Below are 15,671 nucleotides of genomic sequence, written 5' to 3' on the forward strand. Positions count from 1 at the left end.
TTCAAATTTAAAATGAAGCATGCTTTGATTGACAGTTACTGTTTTCCTTTCTATAAAAGTGATGTGCCAAAATCTGCAGTGGATTGCATTTATTATCTTTGTACTTGTTTTAATAAGGGTAGAGTCTGGAACACACACAATTTAGCATGTGTGTGCAGCTGGGTTCCTTCTGTGTGTACATGGGTTTTTTTATGTTTTTTTTTATGTGAATTAACCCAAGTTTGCTGTTGCCTGTTTTTTATCTGTATTTGCTACATACAGTTCAAAGAGCTGTGACCACCAAAGCAGTTAGCTTAAAATTTTAAAGATAAACATTCAGCAAGTCCAGACTTGAGAGGGTCATGTTTTACCTTTTTAATGAAAAAATGGATTATATGAGATTTTGCATAATGTTTGAATTATGCAGCAGTAAATTAGGTAACTGATACCTATAAATAACATTTTAAGCCTCCTACCAAAACATTTACTAGTCAAAGAATTTAGAAACGGTTGTGGGGTCTTTCCTTGCTCTAATAGTGCTCTATAGCATTAATTGCATTATGAAGATGTGAAATTGTATCTGAGTAGTGGATTGCATCTGGTTTTGGAGCATTATGTGATCACAGATAGCTTCAGACAGAACTTCTCTGTTCTGTGAAGAGGGGGATCTGTGTTCTTTACATTTGAGGACTTTGTAAAAGATAATGTGGGATAAATTCAAACTAGGGAACAAACAAATAAGCATGCTGAGAAAGAGTGAGTGGTTTTTCACCTCTGAACACCCATGTTAAGATTATTTTTTTATGCTGTAAATGAAGTAAATGGAGTGAATTTAGCTTCATAGTTGTTTAGATTGATGAGAGTGGGACAAGTGCCTCATTAGCCTGCCATAGTATCAGATGTATCCAGGGAGTTAGTCATAAGCATATACTGTCTACTGATAATTTTTGTTGATGAAAAGCAGTGGCCCAGCATAAATAGTATTGGCTACTTAGCAGATTTGATATGTTACATTTACAAGATCATTTTTATAATGTCAGTGGTGAACTAGTCAACAGTGGTGAGCTGTTGACCTGCTACCAGTATCAGTAAGCCATACCAGTGATGATTTAAGTAGCAGTTTCACGCCAAATCCTTGCAAGTGCAAGTTTCAAAATCATTTGAATCAAGTATGCCACTCACTTTTAAGAAAAGTGTGTTATCGTTCAGCTTATCACAATTGTTTCTTGTTTTCTAAGATCCAATTTAAAGATGGGCTGCTGATTTTCTTGAAATGTACATAAAAAGTCAAGCCTTTAGTTGTGCACTCAGTTTTGATCCTCTGATACATTTCTGCTCCCCACCCAGCTGATCCTCAGTTCTTTGAGCTACTGGTGCAACATGGGGCTGTACCTTAGGAGTACTAAGTACAATTTTAGCATCTCACATCATGAAAGTTGTTGTATACGTTTAAGAAAATTAAAATAAGCCCATTATTTTTATAAAAAATGCAAGGGAGAAAACCTAGAATACTGGGAAAAATTGACAATAAATGGTTAAAAATGTGCAAAAGACTTGTGTTTAAATTGCCTGCTTCCCCCTCCCCACCAAGTTTAATACATTATTTACAATGGCTATTAATATTGATGTTGGATATATTTTTTTTCCTGTTCACACAGATAATGGACTGAAATAACTGAATGCTGTCTTTAATTTTGTTGTACATTTACTGATATTTCATATCTCATGGCTGCAGAGTAAGAAAGATAGAATCTGTTTAGTATTTTGCTTTTCTACCTTATTACTTTCAAATAATCTCTCCAGCAAAGTTGTTTTTTTAAATTATTTCTTTTGTGTTTTCCTTTTTTTTTTTTTTACACCCCCACCCCCAACTTCCTCCACCCACTGACTTTAGTCAGGAGATCAGGAGTTACTGCTACTTCAAAGCTGCTACAAAAATTACTCTCTAGAGTGATGCCTTGCAAAATGAAAATGCAGGCCAGTGCAGCGTGGCTGGTACCCTTCCTTCCAGCCACTGCTTGAATTGCTGTTTGAACAGGCTGAAAATGCATTTTAGTCCTGTGTTATTTCATAAACATATTAACTAGGCACTGGAGGGGCTGGTTTCAACTAGAAAAATGCAATTCCGAATCACTGAATTGCAAAATGGTTAGTAACAGTTTTTAGCAAATTAGCATGCTTCATTATGCTCATATTGTAGAATGATTTCAGTGTCTGCCTGGTTAGTTCATACACAAAAAAAATCCTGAGGCCAGGGTGTTTTTTGCTGACACCAAATGGCGCTTCCTGAATTATGTCTGACTGATACCACATTTTCATGTCTCTGACTGTGTACTTATCTATTTCCAATTATGAGCCCTTGTTATCTAGTTACTCGGGTAAATTATTGTCACTCTGTTGCATCCAAGGGCAACTTTCTTTCTTTATAACCTTTAACAGGAAGAAATTCTTATGCATGTCTTGTTATTAATTCTCTTCTGCAATATAAAACCCATACTGAATGATCTGTGTTCTTATTGAGGTTGATGTGTTAATTGTGACCATGCTAGCCGTGTTCCTGGCTGATGTAAGTGTTGCAGCTTCATTTTTACCTCCATTACTTCACGTAAGCTGAGGATTTAGCCCTGATTCTTGATTTCATGACCAGTTGGTAAGAAGACCATCCTAGCATTCACTTGCTAGTCTGTGAAAGCATATCGGGAATCAGCTTTGTACCTGATGAGATCTTGCATTGGATCATACATGGGCAAACCTGTGGAAGTGGATTAGTATCTATTCATGCCAAACTTATACATGCTTGGCTGGATAAAAGGAGAGAGAGGAAGGGTTGAAGATTTTTTGAACTGAGGAAGTGGATACAGAGGCTCTATGATTTCTGTTCTTCACATGTTGATTCTGTTGAAGGGTAGGTGCTGGCACCTACTGGGTACCAAGTTGCTGTAAGTCAGATTGTATTTCCATGTTCTCACAACTGTCTCTGTGGGTATTCAGTTTGTGCTGGCTTTTCCAGTAAACAACAGAGACGATGTAGTTCACTAAATATTAACAACATTCCCTGTGTAGTTTGGCGTATGGCCTAGTTCAGTCTTGTAGAGAGGTTTAGTTCTCTGCTGTGTTTTCTTCATACTTTTGATAAAGCATGTTACTGATACCCCCTTAAGGTTTTGACCAAGAGGACTGTTTTTATGCTTGCAGTAGCTCCAATCTTGCCTTCTCTTCCATTGGCATATCCCAAGAGCTATGAGCCTCCAAAGCAGCCTTTAGTCTTAACTTTTTCTTTTGTTGCAAATGGAAGGGCTTTAGATGGGGTTATTCTTGAAGAGCATGCAAAACATTACCTGCATGTTAATTTAAAGGTGTTCTGTGTCCGGAACACTGTCTCTCCAGTGCTGTGTGTGTTTGCAGTCTAAATGTTTACTCCCAGTGAGAATCAAGAAAATATTGAATAATGGGATTTGGGTCCTGACACTGTCTCAGTGTTATAGTTGTTAATGAAACATAGTCTTGATCTGAACTCATGACTTTGGAACTTTTAACCCCAGGTGACCTGGGAAAGTCTCCAAGTTTGTTGCTTTTGGAGCACATGACAAGATTATGCAATCACACGTTGGCAGGGGGAGGGTTGGGGAGTTTTATTTTCTTTTTGCTTCAGTTTACTTAGTTTTAAATTTAGTTCTGCTTGACAGTTTGCTTTTGGAGTCGGGCATTTGGGGTTTTGTTTTGATTAAGTCAATGTGTTACCTTGTACAAGCCACAGAAGGCATTTTATAAACATACGTAGTAGTATGTGTTAAAAAAAAAAAATACTCCTCTAGTTAAAGTACTGAATTATAGAACAGTTCTCTGTTGAGAGACTCTTAAGGTGACCTTGGGGAAGGAATTTGATCTCTCGTTGTGTTAATCTGTAAAATGAGGGTAAGAACATTCCTCTTGTCTGCCTTGATTATTTGAATAGAGGTCTTTGGAGCAGAGTTTCTTTTACTTTGTTTCACAGCTGTGGCAAGGAAATCTTAGCCTTGGAATGTAACTACTTCCACTTGTACAAAAAAAAATTTAAAAAATATTCCAGTGTTGTGTGACTCTTCTATAAACAGCTTACTACTTTCTTAAGACAAAACTACTGTAAAGGAATTAAGTTTTTGTTGACAAATTTATGGTGTTGGGTTTTGTGTACTTTCTCTTTTATTTGTTGTTAATATTAGGTTTCAAATTGCATTTCTAGTGTGCAGCATTGATACAGAGAGAAACAAAAATAACCAAGGAGATGCCAGCTCAGGCACTGCATTTTTGTTGGAGAGTTGTTTTTTTTTTTAAATAGCAGTGCTCATAGTTCATATGAGGGTACGAATATTCATATCCAAAGACTCAAGCAAGCACAGTGTGCAGTCCTGCCATGCCTGATGGCTTCCCGTTTCTCAGCAGTGAAATTCCATACATTCCTTGCATCCTAGCTGCACTCCAAAGCCAGCCCTCTGAAGATACGATGGCAGCTATTTTATGTTGAGAAATGGGAGAACTTCTGCTGTTGATCTCACTGGAGGGGAGGGCTTAGTGGTTTTAGTCATTAAATTTGAGACCGCAGAGTTCACGGAGTCAGGCAGCAGCAGAGGCAGTTAAGCTGTTCCTCCGTCTGAAACAGTGAGTACTGTGGGCCAACCCCCCCCAGCTTTAAGTAGGGGAGGTTCAATCAATTTGATATATTGGCAATTAATAAACTTTTAATTACTGATTCAGGTGTTGAAAATAAAAGCAAGCAAACACACACTTGGAGAAACACACCCCACCTTCTCTCTGAATACTTCTTCCCCTTTCTGGTCTCCAGGCCACATGCCACACATTATACTTGGAACCTTTGTTGAGGTGATGGTGATGCAGGAGTCTGGGGTCAGTGCATTGTTGTTCCTTTTATTTTGTTGCTTCTTTTTTCTTACTCAGTTATTTTGTCATGGGTTTCTCTGCTGGCCCCGGTCCTTTTAGAGTCATACCTGCTCCTGAGTCTTCTCTTTGTCCCTGCTTGGAACAGCTAGTTTGCCTCAGCATTTCTCCTGCCCTGCTGACCCTCCTGGCCTGGCATCATTTTTGTTTCTGTCTTACCCATGCTCTGGTGTCTCACCTGCCCTGGCATAGTCTCCTGTGTCTCCTCTGTTTTTCAGCACCACTGGTGCTCTGGCATATCTGTATTGCGTCTCCTGTGTGTGTCTCTTCTTTCAGTGTTTACTGCCCATTTCTATGTATATTTTTTTTTGCACAGGTGCTATGTGTTTCTATGGTTCTGTTTTGATGTGCAATGGGTCTATTTTGTCCATTGCTGAGCTGGTTGGAACGAGCTATGACCAGCACAATGCAGTCCATGTTCACCTCCTACACAAGTCACCGCTGCAGCACCCTTGCTACCAAAGCCCTGCTGATCAAGTTGAATACAAGCGAGCAGACCTGCAAATTATGTAGTTGATTTTCTTGGGCAAAAATTCAAAAGGCAAGGCTTTTAAAGATAGGGTCTTGGCATAGTGAAATTGTGCATGTTTAAAATACATTAAGCTAGGACAAAGAATTTTTTTTCCAGAGGGGAGGTAGAAAGCTTGGTAGGAAAGAACGTGCAAGCCAGGACAATAATTTGGCCTCTGCTGTAGGAGAGTCAGTTCTCTTTGTGGAAAAATTAATGCATACCCGGGGAGAAGACCAAGTTCCACCAATCGAAACGTGCTGTGCCCTTTGGGTGGGAGAAGCCAGAGAACAGGATTTCATTGTTTCTGGGGGCAATCCATAACTAATTTAGAAAGGATTATTTATAACAAAGTTGGTTTTCCACCTAGAGAATAGTCAGTATCCCCAAACGGATGATTAATCCTTGCCTTCGTTGAACCTGGATAGCTTGCAGGCTCACTAGGGATCTGGCTGAGGAGAACACTTGGGCATTGTCTTAAGCCTGTTCTGTTCAGCAGAGTATCTTGTTGAGTCTAATTGAATCACTGGGATTTAAAGCTAAGTAAGTGCTTCAGTGTTGTCTCAAAGTTAGACCCTTTTTTGGAGGCTTTGTAATGTTTTTGCAGCAAAATTATATATTTTATTAATGGCAGTCATTTCACATTGTATGTTAGCTGCATTGCTATGTAAGAGGCAACAAAGAGAGAAATAATAGTGGCTTTTATGTGGGCTTATCATATAGTGCTATAAACCCAGAAATTATAGATGTCTTGCGTAGCTCAGTCGTGTAGGTTGTCTGTTATTATGTTCCACACAGACTGGAAAACAGAAGCAGGAGTCTCCTCCAAGCTGCAAAGTAAGAAGTACGTACTAAAATAAGGGTCAAACCAAGTAATGCCAGCTGTTGGGAAGTGAAATCTTTTTTATGCTATATGTGAGCCTAATAGGCAAGGTTCTGTAAACAGTGTCAACGGGATAGCTCCCTAATTCCCAGTGTTGTTAGCACCAGTTCGATATCACAGATGTTAGGATAATCTACATGGCAGTATTTTGGAACTTTGTGTTAGTTCAGCATCTAGTACAGAAGCAGCATCTTAAAATGTTATCAAATTAAAGAAGTGATCCAAATGTAAATTCAGCCTTGCAGAAGAGTGCAGGTTATCTTTTATTGCTTCTGGGTCAAACAAGAGTCAATACGTGGCTTGTTTGTTCAAAGAAGCAGTTGCATTTGTGGTTGGTATTTTTTCTCTAAAGGCACCTCAAAACAGGATTTGATGGATTTGAGGATCTACTTGCTATCCAGCACTTGAAGTGCTAGCCAGACGGACAGGCTATATTCAGGAGTACTGTATTGGTCAGTGCATTCTCCATGATAGTCCCTTTACCATACAGTGTTAAAAGTTCATAGACTTCCAGAGCACACCATTATTTATTGCTGAGATAATATACCTCAAGGAATTGACTTCTACACTGCAAGTGCTCGTAAGGTCTAGGTGCCAACAAGAGCAGTTAACCACAGGGCAGGGCCTTAGATAGTCTGGTTTATCAGCTGTGTACGTGGCAAACTATCCCAGGAGTCAGGAGCTACACGGAGAGTTCTGTTGCTCATGAGTATGGCTGTCTAGTTTAGCTTGAGGCTGTCAGTCCTTAGAAATGCCAGAAGTGAGGGCAGTACTGAATGCTGGGTATTTATAAGATAGGTCCTTGGTTGAAGGAGAGAGTCTAAGTATGGGGGATAGAGCTTCCATGGTTTAAACAATGGCTGAGGACAGCTCTCTGTGAGGGTCTTGTGTAAAACCCTTGGAGAGGTTGCCGGTAGTAACTGAGGGGAGATTTTACTGCAGAATCTGTTTCGAAAGATCTTTATGACAGACCTGTTTCTGTGCAGGCTTTCCCTTATTTTTCATACACACATCAAACTGCAGTGATGGTACGTCATTATGAAGATACCAAAAGGTACTTGGGAGACCGCTGTCTTAAGCAGGCCAGTGGTCCTCTTCAGATAATCTTAGGGTAAACAATGGGAGAATTAGCTTTTAAAATTAGCTTTTTTATATTGATTTATCTCAAAAGGGAATTTAATTCCTTTTACTGTATGGAATGCTTCTGGCAGCCTCAAAAAAGGAAGCATAGGGGAACTCAGCTGGAGGTTGTTGCTGCTGACTGAAATCCCCACACAGGTTGCTGTTAAGGTAGTGAAGAGGCTTGTTTGACATTTGAGTGTTGTTATGGGTAACCACCACTCATCAATAAGCCAGAATTTCCATGCTGTCTGGAAAAATCAATTGCTTTTTCTGCTAACTTCAGCGACTTGTTTCCATACAGCCTTGAGGATCCTTGAGGATTTGCAATGAATAATGTGACACTTATTTTATTCATTGTTTTGAGTAAGATTTTGATGTGGACATGACATCAAGTGATGTGGATGAGCTGGTTGCTCAGAGTACTCTTAGGAGCTCTTGAATGTATACCCCTGTCCTATGTTAGGAAAAAAAACAAACCAACCCCCAAAATACTCTCTTGGAATAATGACTGGATCTTCATGTGTGTGGTGGGTGCGTTGAAGGCATAACTCAAAATTATTTTACCACTTACAAGGCTGATAAACAGTTCCTACATGTTACAGGCTTGTAGATGTTGGGTGTGAAATGTACACTTAGCATGGTCCTCCGACCCTTCAGAAGGAGTTTTAAAGGGTGAATTGATTATCTTGAAATACTCTCCCTTAGTAAGTCAGTTGTGTAAGTAATTAAGAGAGATCTTTTGTGGGAGTGATGAAGATTAATAAGGGTGTTCTCAGAACATTAGATAAAGCAGTCTGGGTTCACTATCTTTTTATCACCCAATTTGTATCATGATCTGTTTCATGAAAAATTACTCTGTACTAATGTAGAAATATGGCAGACTAAATTCACTCCATGCCTCTTCCCTTTCATTTGCTAACCACTAATCAGTAATCCATCTGTTAACAATCGTGTTGAGTAATGCAGTTTTTGATTCAAAGACTGGCTTTGCTTAGTCCCATTTGTTTCAACATCATCTGTTTCACAGCATGTCTTAGCTTGCTGCATACTTCATTGCAAGATGAGTGACTTTTTGTTACTGAAAATAGCTTTAAAACTGCCTCTTGCTTTTCCTGTTCGAGTTTAAAACTACTCCTGATCATACTCAGTTAACAAGCTGTTCATGACTCTTCTTTGAAAGGTTTATAATTTCTTAAACGGTAATTGTCATATAAGAAATGTCCTGTAACAAATATAAATGGAATAGTTTTGTCAAGTCATTTTGTTTCTGCAGTATAGATGATGCTATAGAATGTGCCTTTGTTCACCTACCAAGTGACCAAAGGCAAGCATGTGTGGACAGACATGGTGGAAGTTGTTCCTCAGCAAATGAAAGCTAGTACTGCTGCTGTTTAGACAAACTCTTCTAAATAGGCTCTGATACTTTTGTGTGGAGAACAGCATCAATAATACTGCTACAGTTTAACTGAACCATAGAGCTGAGTTAGCAATTAGGTATGTTTGTACAGGAGAAACTGAGAAATTGCTCAGGCTCACAGTGGGTTTGAAGCAAGAGTAGAATATCATCCCAGAGTGCCTAGGAAGTCAGGCATAAGTGCCTGCTGAAAATCGGTGAGATTTATGCTTTGTCACAGAGAAAGTGAAAATTGCACACTAAAGCTGTAGAATATCAGAATCTGTGGTATAATCATCAGAGCGTCTGGATAAGGTTATAACGCTAAGTAAATGCTACCAAATTTTCTCTCAATCACTATTGAAAGCATGGCAAACTGCATCCATCAAGCACATTTATTTTAATCACAGAACTATCACAGATTTATTGTAGCACACAGAGTTTTTATGTGTATGTTGTAGAAGGTGATCACTTTTCAGAGAGGGTCAAGCACATGCTGGTGTTAAATATTTTGCTTAATACTGAGCCATTCATGTGCATAAATCTTGGTAGGTCTGAGGCCTTAAGCCCTGATCTTGCAGGCTGTTCTGTGGGGAATTAATTGCAGCATCAAAGCTCTAGATAACAGAAAAGGGATGGGAAGAAAAAGGGAAAATACAGAGAAAATAAGCATGTTTGCAGTTGTGTTCTGAAACTATGAAACAAATATGATTTTTTTCCCTGCTTTATTTTAAAGTTCATTATTTCCTAGTCTTTTTGCATGTTTATATGTATGTGGCACAAAGCTTTTTATTTTTGTGTGTAAGTAACATAGGAGTCTTCTCACTTTTGATTTCAAGTTACAGTAGTTAGTATTTTGAGTTATTACCTGGCATATGTGCCTCTAAATTTTTTTATTTAATTCTCTTAGCTGTATCAGCTCAATCCATGTGTTATGCATGCTTAGAAATATTTAGAAAAGTATTTAAGTACTGGCTTTTAAAAATAATATGTTTCATCTTTTCTTTTTGGAATTTGATTTCTGCTATTGAAATCTTTGCATCCTATTTTCATGCAGATTAAGTTTGATATCTTTACTTACAGTGTTTTCTAAAATGTTTTTCTTATGAACTATCCTAACCTATCATCCTAGTTTAACTAGTTAAACCTGTTAATGTCTTTGTAGCTTACTTTTGCTTTTAAAGAATCTGTTTCTCACGGTAGCAGTGCACCTCATTTCTAGGCTGGACAAGTGCCTCTGTTTAGTGTTTTTTTTAAACTTTCAGTTGCTACAGTACCTGCCAAGGGGTGTGGGGGCTGGTGTGGAGAGAATTGATATAGATCTTGTAGTCACCCCCACATCTGGCCATGAGATGCTGTTCTGAGGGCAGATACTTCTAGTGTACTTTGTTGATTCTAGCTGAAAAACTGAGGCAGAGAAGCATATGTTATGGTGATAGTTGAATAGGATACATGGGAAAAATATCAGGTTTTCTTAGGTCTTCTCTTTGTTAAATAAGTAAAGAACAAGACCAGAGACAGAGGAGTAGGGGATTACCAGTACTTCTTTCTGAATCTAAACCAGAAAGACATGGGCTATGCTATCCACCTTTACATGACTTTCTCACATAATCCAGCCTTCTTTCCTGTGCTGCCCTACTTGCCAAACTCTAACTTTCATCGCACCAACACCCCCAAAACCCCGAATCTGAGTTAACGTGGGGGAGAGCTGCTGGTGCTTTGCCCTGTCAGTGTGAATGCATTGACCAGCTAGTATGCTCTCACATAGGAGTCTTCTCACCATCTATGACCATCAGTAGGGCACTGCCTGGTACAGTGCTGGAAGAGATACTGTCCCACTGTGTTCTGATTGCTACTGTGGTCCTGTTTGCATCTGCTGTTTTCAGCAGCAGGCTAATTGTATGGGCAAAATAACAATGCTTTTATGAAAATTACCAGAAAACATGTTAAAAAATTATGGCAAGTAACTACAAGCGTAAAGATTTTTTTCTGCCTTTTTTTAAAAATAGCTACTCTGGTTATATGTAGACAGAGAAAATAGTTTTAAGACACATTAGCACGCTGTAGGAGTAATGCACATAAATTTATAGGAAGATAGTTTTAAAATAATTCTTCAGATATGATTTGAATGGCAATACTATGAGCAAGCTACAGTCTAGGATTTTGGCTTAGGCTTTTTCATACATGTGTAGGCATGCAGTTCACCAGTAGTATCTCTTTATGGGAGTACCTCCTTCCGGGATATCCTGGCATTCCTGAAGATCCCTGTCTGATACCTGTGGCTAGTGACTGCAGTGGCTTCTTATCTGTCCCTTACAGCTGGGAGGTTTGATTTCAGTCTTAGTCACTGTTTGGTCACCTTAGCTGATAGGATTCTTACAGATTTAAGATTCAAGAACTGAGTCTGCAGATAAGTAAAACGACACTGTGTTTTTCATCCCTTCTTTTTGATAGGTATTTCAGTAAGTCCTCAAGGCTTCACTGTGCTGGGCTTTCATGAAAGAGGAATTCCTCAGAGAGTCTACAGGCTATAGACAGACAGGCTTTACAAACCCAAAGATATAGACATTTACCTCTGTGAGAAACACAAAGGACGGGGCAAAATTACTACTCCTGTCTTCACAAAGAGAGCGCAGAGAAGTGATAAGCCAGATCTGGTTCTTGAACTTGATTCTCTGGTGTCTCTCTCACAGCTTTCATCCCAGAACAGCTTTTTTTGCAGCTCGTTTTGCTGTGCCCAGTGCCTACCTGTCCCAAGCAAGTGACTGCCCAGCTGGAGTAACAGTACAGCTTTTTAATAGCAGCTGAGATTGAGGGAATTTTTATTTTGAAACCTTCAAGTTTTGAACTTCAAATCCTGTAAATTTAAGAAATGATGGCCTCCAAAGCCTTATCAGGTACTAAAGAGAGGGCAGAGAACACTGCTGCCTGTAGAAAGATATGGTTGCATTTACTGCCTTGGTAATCTCTAGCACAGTCATCTTGCCTTCATTCCTGAAAGCAGAAAGGAATGAGGAAATTTAAAACAGGCTAGCAAAAAACTATGCAATAGTTTCACACCATTAAATCTTTGCTATATTTTTCATTCTTAATAGTTCAGTCTTCAGCCAAGAAAACACAACAGCCAATTGAAAGTTGGCATTTCAGAGCATCCTGTTTGTATTAGGCCACTCTTAAGGTATAAAGGACATGGCTGTGAAATCCTGAGAGTCCCCTTGCCCACGTTGCGATGGGCACAGCATGTTCTTAGCGCTCTGCAAAAAAAGCCTGTAGGTTGTGGAGCTAAAAATAGAAATTGTATATCCTAGCATAAAGTTTGAAGTTACACCTGCTACAACAAGGTTAGAGTTGACTGAGCATAACTCCAGTTTTATTTGTGGAGGTAGACATGCAAAGGTGAAAACGACAGAAATTAACTTTTAAGAGAACAATAGCCCATATCCTCCTCCTGTTTAAATTTAGAGGAAGCTGCTTTTTACTTCTGTTTAGAGCAGAACTGAACCCAGCATGTTTTGCTGTGACCTCTGCTTTGCAGCATACACATAGCAAGGCATTTCCCAGAAGCTTCTGTCTGACTTCCAATAAAAAGCTGAAGTATTTTCTGGGTTGCAGCAGAGACATGGAGTCTTGCCAGCAAGAATCTGCAGCTAAGAGTCATTTAGCTTGAGTCTTTGGTTTTCTAACAGTTCTGTGTTCAGGGAGAAAATCATCAATAAAGGAAGCTGCAGTGTTTATTTCCATTGTTTTCTTTTACTCAGCAACTGTTACTTTTCAGGTAATTGCTGTAATTTCCATTTCAGCAGGGTACCGAGGTCCTTTTTCTGGCTGACACAGCAAAATATAAAATTGCTATTAAAACTTTGTACAATGATCTGCTCTATATAAAGCACTACTGACAGGACAGTTTTAAACTTTCCACAGCAAATTAATACCTTCGTTTTGCTCAGAAAGTGCCATTGATCTCTCATAACAACATAGAGTTGTTACTTGTCTTTTCTATCTCTTTTTCTTTTTAATGGTTTCTTTGCAGATCTGGGATTATTTTGAGATGTTTTGATAAAATACACTAACGAGCATGCTCAAGCTGGTAGAGTTGCTTTGAATTTACATCAATATAATGCAGTTGCTAAATGTAATGAAATCAACATTGCATGATTCACAAGGGAGTGTAGGGAATGACAGAAATTGCAGTGTATGTCTAATAGAGTGATGTTAGCACAAAGCAATACTCTAGTGACAAAGATGGTCTTCCTCATAGAAGAAGCTGCTGTTGATTTTTTTTATTCTTTTCTTTTTTTGCCCTCTGAATTAAACAATGTAATCCAGACTTGCTAGTTATCCTAGTCAGTGTACGTGTTACTCCGGGTAAACTGGGTATTTAATGGGACATTGATTTGTCTTCTTGGAAGCCCAAATGAGCTTAAGAAAAATGTTAATTATTCATTAGTTATTCATTTAAGCTGGTCTTATAAGCAAGAGTGGAAGTCTCAACATAGCTTGTCTTGAAAAGTTCTTCTGTGTATATCTCTGACCAGAGTTTTTTTTTGTTAATAAAGAAAAAAAAAAAATGTCTTCAGGCAATGCCCAGCAGCATTGGAAGTTAAAACTGTTATAAAGCAACCTGAAAATTCGGAAAAATTTTATTGATGATCTCTTGCAATTAGTCTCTGTAAAATTGTGAAGACTATGACAGCTTAAACTTCTCTAGGTACTTTAGCTTTTATAGTTAATCTTGAAAAATGCTGAAGGAATAAAAATAAGACTAAATAGTAAAAAAATTGTTGCATCTGTTTGAGCTGTGTGCCTGCTTCCAGCATCTGTTTGTCCCAGTGTAGATGCTGCACAAGTTTCACCAGAGCCAGTTAAAAAACTGGTTTAGTTAGTAGCCTAGGTACTTCGGATGGAATGACATTTGTTTGAAACTAGATCCATTGTTTTAGTAGGTGTTTGCACCTTGCCAATGTGGGCTAGACCAATAGATAAATTGCGTTTAATCTTACACAAAAGGATTGATGCACCTTGTTAGGCTGGTTGGGTTATACTGATATAAAATCACATCTTGACTTAATCTGACATATGTGTAGACAAGAATCTGTTCACATCAGTATACTGGAAATGGTAAATACTTGACTTGTGTTTATGTTACATTACCCATGCAGCAAGTATGCACCTTATGATAGGAAGAAAATTGAACCCCGGTACTGAACTAAGAATGTATTTCTCTGATAGCATCTCTCAGAAAGCTGTTAATTAATGTTCTTTTAATTTATTTTAATTTGGAAGATAGTTGCAGTGTTAATATATTTGGATTTGACACTTCATTAAAGGCAACACAGCTGTTCAAGTCAGTGTTTGTCCACTCATGCACTTTCCAATAAATGCTGCTTCCAGAAATATGGCAGATGTGGTATATGTGACAATCAGAACTGACTTATGTCTTGGGTGCTTAGGCGACTCTTTCCATCCCAGTGACTGGGAACGTTGTCATCTGTACTTATTCTCAAAGTAGGGTGAGGCTGACAGTGCTGATACACCTGGTTTACAGTTAAAACACAGAGAAACTAAAACATTCAGATAACCTAATTTTAAACTGATAGGTTACAGGCTCATATCTGAACTTAAGTGTCTGGTTTTAGAGTTAAGGGCATGCCATCATGCCATCCAAAGAGCCTAGATATCTGCTGTGGAGCAGGGGTTGGAATCTAGGTTATCCAGATCCTAAACTGTTGTCTCGTCACTAATTGTACTGGCTGGAGTCTGATACAGAGTTGCCTTATTGCACCATTGCTGCTAGTGCATGATGCCTGAGTGTACGTCCTCAAGCATGCCGTTGATGTGGAGAGGGCTGGTGCAGGCAGAGTCCAAAATATTTACTGTCTCAAGATATGAAATCCCTGTCAGGAGGTGAACCTAGCTTCTAGCTCAGTTTTCAGACCCAGAGCAGCTCACAATTTACATGTCTAGTAAGCCAGCTGGACTTCAGTCAGAAAAATTTAAATAAGGTGCTTATAAAGGTATTTCTCTTTCTTTCTTTAATTCTGTGTTCTGTCCTTACTTTATAGTTCCTTTCTAAAGGGTCACCTCTGCCACTGAGAAGCCTTGTGGTTGTTGCATGTATCTAGAGGAAAAACCTTACAAGCAATTCTTCGCAGGAGAGCAAAAGTCAATTACATAGTCTTGACCTACAGTGCCAAACTGAGGCCAGTAAGACAAGCACCTTCATTAGCTTCACTTAAAGAGATCAATCTGGAAATAGCAACTAGCAGTATTTGTATTCATTTACATGGCTGTAAAGGCAAAACTGGAAAGAAGTTGTATCACTGGACCAGTCTTAAAAACATCTATTTACTGTCTAGTAAAGGGCAAAACCATATATTTCACATCTATACCAGATCTGGATTCTGGCATGCAGAATACGTTAGGGTCTCCTCCACATGTGAGTTTGAGAAAGCAGAATGTGGAAGGTACAGATTTCACACTGCAGCATGTAAATCCTAGGGAGCATTTGCCCAAATCCGTGATCCAGTTCCTCATTTGAGCAATTTTGAAAGTCTGTTCTGTTACCTTTTCTTCAGTTGGCATCAGGCCCATCTCAGGCTGTCTGGATCTGAGAAGGAATTTTCCTTGTAATAATTTAATTTACTAGCACTTGTCTCTATGTTTGTTTCTGATTTTCTCTTTCTTTCTCATTGCATAAACTATGTGTTTCCTTGGCTACAAGTTAATAGTTAATAGTCTTGTTTGGTAGAATAACTTCCACTCCAGAAATACTATTGCATTGCAGACCGTAAGATGAGGTTCACTCAAGGCAAGGCATTCACTGTGCTTTTATTTAAATAGAGCTGCTAACT

At 38.7% G+C, this 15,671-nt stretch overlaps 1 protein-coding gene across 16 annotated transcripts in view; it reads left to right on the forward strand.

Moving 5' to 3' along the window:
• ABLIM1 (actin binding LIM protein 1) overlaps window positions 1-15,671 on the forward strand; it is a 206,274-nt gene that overhangs the window by 77,383 nt on the left and 113,220 nt on the right. The window lies entirely within an intron of this gene.

This window comes from Falco naumanni, chromosome 9 (assembly GCF_017639655.2).
Source record: "Falco naumanni isolate bFalNau1 chromosome 9, bFalNau1.pat, whole genome shotgun sequence".
Lineage (NCBI taxonomy): Eukaryota > Metazoa > Chordata > Aves > Falconiformes > Falconidae > Falco > Falco naumanni.